The following is a 6105-nucleotide window of genomic DNA, read 5'->3' as shown; positions in this document are numbered from 1 at the left end:
GGGGGGAGGCTCTGCTCCTCAGTAGGCCGCTGGGCCTGTTCTGTGGGTGGTCACAGTTCCATCTACCTTGCCGGCGCGGGGGAAGGGGGCGGCTCTGCCTCTCAGCAGGCCGCTGCGCCTGTTCTCTAGTACTTGCTCTTGTGGCTTTGTTTTACCATGAAATTAGCTAAACCATTGAGACAACAGAAAAGTAGGCTCAGGTATTCATCTGGAAGTGCACCAGTGGAAACAAAGAGGTTTTTTTTCTAAAATTCTAGATGCATATTATATGAGTGTATTGATATATGTGTATATATGTATATATGTATATATATATGTAGATATTTTTAAGAAATATAAGGCTTACATGTATAACATCAGACATTTAAGAAAAGCATCATTGCAGTATTGACATTCAAAAAATTATCTGAAATTTAGATTATTTCTGATGATAAAAGTCCTGAATCAAAAATATGGTTGATTTAAAGAAATTATAGGGAAGTTAATAGAAATAGAATCTTATTGTTTTAATTTGTAATAACAATATTTAGAAACAATGTATGCAAATGTGAGAGATATACCCATATATGTACACATAAATGCATCTGAAAGTTACTGCTTAAGATATAATATCAAAACACTATCTTTTTTGACAGGCTCACTTCTAATGTCTCTTTTAGTGTGGAATGTTATGTTGTATATGTTGAATGTTAATGAAGAAATTATGTTTATTTCACAATGGTACTAAAATTATTTGTACTGATAAAATTAGTGTGAAGAAAGCGGTGGAAAGTATGCATAGTTGTACCAAGGTAAGCAAATTTCTCCAAGTCACCACCCCAGGACATGGCCCAGGGCCCACAGTTCGTGCTGTTTTGGGTCTGAACAATCTCAGATGCAGCTCTACATATTTGAGGATATGGTTACTGAGAAAGGGAAGACCACAGAATGTTCTAGGGTAAATATAGACACATTAAACTTCTACTTATAGGAGAATGTGAATTTAAAACTGATATCAGTAAATGCATAAAGGGAGGAGATGAATGCTTATAATAGGTTACAATTTTAGCTTAAGATTTTCTATTATAGTAATGTGTTGTTTTCACCTTTTCAATTGACTGTTCCTCAATTCTCACATCCTATTTCTTAACTGTTCTCATGATGCAGAGACTTGTTCTGTGTTTGTTAATTATTTTCAATTATAAATGTTCTTACAATAGTAATCAGGTATTTGTTGCAAATTAAAATCTCAATCATTTTAAAATTTTCTCTTCTGGATGGTAAAACTATATTTCAAATATCAATATAAATGGCAGGGATTATTAGTAATTATTTTCTGTTTCTAACACGATATGTTACAAAATGTTTCATTATTTGCTCATATCATTAATTATTGTTCTATTCATTACATCATATGATATTAAATAGTTCTCTTGATTACTGAGTATTTTAGATATGTTTCTGTTTCATGTGATACTGCAACATTTTTCATTATAAAATGAATCATGTCATTTCAATATTTAGAGTTTGAGTAATTAGTAGAAAGGATACAGACACTTTGTGGTTCTGGAAATATCTACAAATATGTTTTTTAAAGGATAGTATGAATGAAGTAGTTTTATAACAATTTTAGTAGGGATAGAACTTTAAAAAATAGCCTGACTTCAAAAGACATTCTTGTGATGCAAACTTTAACTCCACTTTGTGTCTGTATCTGCTCCTTATAAACAGTGGCCTCGGAATTTCTTCTACTCTATTTTAACTCCACTGTGCACAGCATAAAATACTGCTTTCTGTTTGACCCTATGGTCAGGTAGCCTGAAGCACAGCATAGGGCTATGTTTATTGGTCCATCAGTATCACACAATGAGGCTAGAATTATAGATTTCTGGTAGCAGAAATTCATCAATATTTTTCTTTCTGTTTAAGTGTTTATTTGGAGTAATTTTAGATTAACTAAAAAGTGGCATAAATACAGAAAATACATGTAGAATAGTCAATTTCCCTTAATATGAGTACCAGACATTATTATGGGTACATTTGTCAATGTATAAAATGAACATAGATACATTATTCTAAGTAAACACCAGATTTTAATCATATTTCACTACTTTCGATACTATTTTCCCTTTGATATTCTAGGATTCAATCCATGACAATAAATCTTATTTAAGATAACATGAGTTAAAGTTTTAAAATTCTAAATGTTGTTCTCATAATCCAGGGACACAACATAGTCTCCTTTGTCAGTTTTAATACTGACATTTGGAATTACTGTCATCAGGAAAAGAAGGGTTTGATATTGTTTATATCCAACAACATTTTAATTATGCAATCATATTGCTTTTAGACCACCCAGAAAAGGAAGTGGAGAGATAGATTTGTGTAATTATTAGATTAATTTAGGACCCTATCTTCAACTTCCCACTCCATTTGTGGTTTTTTTGTTCTTTTTTTTTTCCACAGTGAAGCAATCTGAAGAAGGCACAGACACAGGTGCATCAGAGTCCACAATAACATATTCAGGGGCTACTAGGGAGATTCAAAAGGGTAGTGCATTTAAAAATATTATTTATTCATTTCTAATGATGACTGGCATTTTTATTTTTATAAACCATCTGATATCCAAAAGAAATTTATTGATAGACTTTCTTACTAAACCATAAGCAAAAGATTAAGGCTTACAGAATTTTAAGAATTTTAAGTAATACAATATTTGTCATAGAATAAATAGAGGGACAGGATTTGAACCCAGGTCTACACAAATATTGTGTTGATGTTCTCACTCATTTCCTTTGTTTGTCTGTCTTGCTTTGGTCCTAGGCTATGATGAATGCTGCTGTAATTTATTCTTCATTCTGTAATCAGTGGTTTCCAACTGATTCAATGAGCTTTCAGAGTTTCTTTAATATTACTGTTTTGTTGTAAAAGGCTATGGATTCAAAGTACAGATGTTCAACAGAATAAACAGTGAATAAATTGGAAATGATTATTTTAAGGTAAGTGAACAAATAAATATTAATTTCCAGAAATATATTAGTTAATTATAAAAAATTTAAATTATTTCTTACTCAATCAGAATCATGAAACTGTTTGTTATTTAGTCTTACATAAAACTCATCATTCATTGAGTGTTCAATGCATCCTCATTTATAGACACACACATACACATACATACACACATACACACAAAGGAATGAATCAGAATCAATTTTCCTGTATTCTTGTATGCATACATCATAATAAACCCCACCATCATATACACCCATAACAATGGAGTTCTAATTAGTACAAGACATATTCCATGCTTGTATAATTATATCAAAATGAAATTTACTATTATGTATTAGTAGAAAAAAAACAATAAATTATATATATGGGTGTATATGCATATATATGTACATATATACATGGAAAAATTTATATAGACACACATGCTATTTCACTGATATATCTCAGTTATATGTACAGGTGAGGACATATCATTCTATGAAAATCTGTCTGTGAATTCTGATTCAAGAGTTGAAGCAATTATCTGAATGCTTTTTGGAGGAGTTTTCTGCAAACAAGGTAGCTGGCTTCTTCAAGTGAGCACATATTAAGTGAAATTGGTAAGGTCTTGTCATCATAAGCAACATTTCCACACTTTTGAATTTGACCTCATGATTATCCTGGAAGATGAGTAGGTAAACAATAAATGAACATCTCTGCCTGACAAGAAAGCCTCATCAATTTGAAACCTTTATCTTGAGATATACCTGATCAGAGTGGGTCTTGTTGTAGTAAGCACTGGCAAATGATTAACTAAGCCTCTAGACTGTGGCTGACAGCTGACATGTTCTCTTTCTTACCTATGTGGTTGTTGCTGGTTTGCATGTTTAGGGGATTTGTCATCCATTCTCATTTCACATTATTTGTTGGGTTTCCTTCATTTAGATGCCTCATTCAAACATCAAAAAAGAATCAGAGGCTTCAAGGTTGACAATTGAAGAGAAACTCTGGAAGTTAGCCTGTACTGAAATTCTTACTGGAAAAGAAAAATCCCCATTCCTTTTCTGTTGATTCAAGGGAAAGGACTTATGTGTGGGGACAGAGGTGCTGTGTGACATGCCATATCGAGCATCTTTCGTTTGCTTTAACATAAGTTTGTTAATCTCGCATTTCCCATTACTAAAATTGGTATGATAACATCTAACAAAGACTGGCTTCTAGACAGTGATCCCTCAGCTGTGGATGGCCTTGAATACATCACTTAGGGATCAGGAGGACACTCAGGATTATGCATGATTAACTTGTTATGTGTATTATGCAGCTGGACATTTTCCCATGAGTCCTCCTTTTATGAAAAAAAAAGAAGAAGAAGAAGAAATTAATTTTTAAAAGCCAATTCACTTTAGATTTTTAAAGAAATATTTTTGGTGAATAAGTTATTATTTCTGAGGCCCACTGAAAGTTCATGTTTTTCTCCTTCCTTTTATAGATGAGACTGTTTCCAGATAATGGATGACCTGGTAGTAACCACTGTTGTATGACCAGGACAAGCAGAGTTAGGAAATCATAGTCCTCTTCTCTCATAGCTTGGGTTCAGTTTCAGAATGGCTATCACTAATTCACCCAGAAAGTTACTATTAAATGATTGAGATGGCACTTTTTATATAAACTACTCTTCTTTAGCAACTGTGGATGCTTTGCTTTCCCCTTATTAAACCTCTGGCATTTTGAAGTATTCACTAATTCATCCCAGTCTTTATGTTTTTAGATCTCTGACTACTACCTTCAAACATATCTATTTTTGTGATTTAAAAGATAATACCTCAATAAGCAGCCCTCAAAATAACAAGCCCTCAACTTCTAGGTAATTATTATGTTATGAACGGATCTGCAGCAATTTTTTTCATCACATTTTCAGATTTACATGAACAATGTTGTAATTTCACCCTTTCCTTAGAAACCATGCAAAACCAAAGCTTCATAACTGAATTTGTCTTCGTGGGGCTTTCATAGAATCCTACTATTGAGAGAATAGTATTTGTTGTGTTTTTGTTGGTCTACATTGTGACTATGGCAGGCAACATGCTGATTGTAGTGACCATCTTCTGTAGCCCTGCACTGCTGGGCTCCCCCATGTACTTTTTCTTGGCAGTCCTGTCCTTGCAGGATGCAGGTTTCTCCTCTGCCATCACACCAGAAATGATCGCAGACTCCCTGTAAAAGCAGAAAACCATCTCTTTTAAAGGATGCAGGATTCAACTCTTTGCTGGACACTTCTTTGGTGGGGCAGAGATGATTACACTCACGGCCATGGCCTATGACCGCTATGTGGCCATTTGCAAGCCCTTGCACTACTCTGCCATCATGAACTGGAGGCTCTGTTGCATTTTGGTGGGGGTGACCTGGACAGGGGGCTTCTTGCATTCCATAATACAGATTCTCTTTACCTTCAATTTGCCCTTTTGTGGGCCTAATGTCATCGATCATTTCATGTGTAACTTGTACCCACTATTGAAGCTGGCATGCACTGACACTCATGTCTTTAACCTTTTGGTGTTTGCCAACAGTGGATTAATCTGCATCATCAACTTCTCCTTGTTGCTTGTCTCCTATGGTATCATCTTGTTCTTCCTGAGAACACACAGTACTGAGGGGCGGAGGAAAGCTCTGTCCACCTGTGGATCTCACATTGCAGTTGTGGTTTTGTTATTTGTCCCATGCATCTTTATATATGCACGACCTTCATCTTCCTTTCCCTTTGACAAAGAAGTAGAAATAGTTTACACCATCCTAACTCCCTTGCTCAATCCTTTAGTTTATACTTTAAGAAACAAGGAAGTGAAAAATGCCATGAGAAAAATGTGGAAGAGATTGGTGGTGGTTTTTAAGGGAAAATAAATATAGTACTTTGGAGAGCAAATGAGCCCCAGGTCATCTGCTAATCCTGAGGTGTAGGCAAAAGCCAAGCTTGAGAAACATTCTGTGCCAAAGGTAAAGACATGATCAACCTTGACTCTGTGCTCTAGTTCTAAAAGTTATCTGATGTCTCAGGACAATGGGTCTCCTTGGTACCACAGGATAATCACAGAATGTTCTTAATACCATGCAACAGTGGGATAACTGCAAAAAAAAAAA

General features: G+C 34.6%; 1 pseudogene; it reads left to right on the top strand.

The window, feature by feature from the left end:
- Positions 1-4923: 4923 nt before the first annotated feature.
- Positions 4924-5868, top strand: LOC107158996 (annotated as a pseudogene).
- The last annotated feature ends 237 nt before the right edge of the window (positions 5869-6105 follow it).

Source organism: Marmota marmota, unplaced genomic scaffold, assembly GCF_001458135.2.
Source record: "Marmota marmota marmota unplaced genomic scaffold, marMar, whole genome shotgun sequence".
NCBI lineage: Eukaryota > Metazoa > Chordata > Mammalia > Rodentia > Sciuridae > Marmota > Marmota marmota.
This window is presented reverse-complemented; position numbering and strand designations above follow the sequence as displayed.